A 1,261-nucleotide genomic window follows, 5' to 3' on the forward strand; every position below is an offset into this window, starting at 1 on the left:
CACACACACACACAAAGACACCTGGCATGTGCACACACACATACACGCACACACAATTTAAGAAGATTAAGAAGAGTGGATCCTCAGGGCCTTGTGTTCTTGCTTGCGCTTGTTATTTTGTGCTGGACAGTTCTTGGTAATGGGAGGTTTTCCTGTGCTCTGTGGAATAGGTAGCGGACTCTCTGCTCTTTACCAGCTAGATGCCAATAGCAACCCCTTTTCTTTGTTATAACTCCTGAAATTGAGATGCTATCAAATGCCTATGAGAGCAAAATCATTACCTGCTTTGAGCCACTGACCCGGGGACACAGGCACTTGGCCTTTATGTCTTCTATTTCCTTTGCAGCTGGGCTGACTGCCTCCCAGGCTTTGGGCCTCTCGGTCACTCTTCTAGATCGTATGTCACATTTCCCCTCCTTTTTGGTGTATTTACCTTATTATTGGAGTACATCCTTAAGTAACTTCCTCAGAAGAGGTGTGTGAGAAAGAAATGGCCTGGTTCCTGGTAAAGCTAGCAACGTATCTTTCCCCCTCCCTCATCTTAAGATTTTATTAATCCTGTTAACCACTTGGCCACAGAGTGGCATCTGAAGGTGATTTCCCCCTCATAATTTCACAGACTTTGTTCTTACCCCCCCCCCCTCTCCGTAATCAGTGTTTCAGATGCCAGTTGGAATTGTTCGTTGGTGGTAACATTTTTTTGTTTGCTTTTCTCTGAAAGTTTCCAGAATCTGACTTTCATCACTGAGACCCAGATGTGTCACCAGCTGTGTGGTGTCTGCTGTTTGTTGGTCTGGACACTTGTGCCCCCTTGCCCAGGGGAATACGGTCTCTTCATTTCCCCCGTGCTCTCCCCGGAATCTGTACTGATCAAATGTGCCTCTTGGACTAACTTTTATGCCTCTTTTCTTTTAATTTTCTACTTTCTGAGGGATTTCCTATTTTAGCTTTTAGCTTAATTTTTATTTTCACAACCATATTTTTGCTTCTCAAGTGCTCAGTGTACTTGTCTCCAAGCGACTGGATTTCTTGGTGCCAACATCTCAGAACTTTCAGAGGTATTGAAAACTATTGCTATCACCTGAACAAACTCCTTTCTTACACCCGGATTTGCCATTTGTTTATCTTTTACTTTCTATTTTATATTTCCCTCCTTGTTAAATTAGGAGTGGCGGAGCTGCGTCCCCAGCACCCAGCCGCCTGCACGGCTAGCTTTATACCCGAAATAATCACATGGAAACTGTATTCTTTTAAACACTGC

This window comes from Microtus ochrogaster (assembly GCF_000317375.1).
Source record: "Microtus ochrogaster isolate Prairie Vole_2 chromosome 14 unlocalized genomic scaffold, MicOch1.0 chr14_random_1, whole genome shotgun sequence".
Taxonomy (NCBI): domain Eukaryota; kingdom Metazoa; phylum Chordata; class Mammalia; order Rodentia; family Cricetidae; genus Microtus; species Microtus ochrogaster.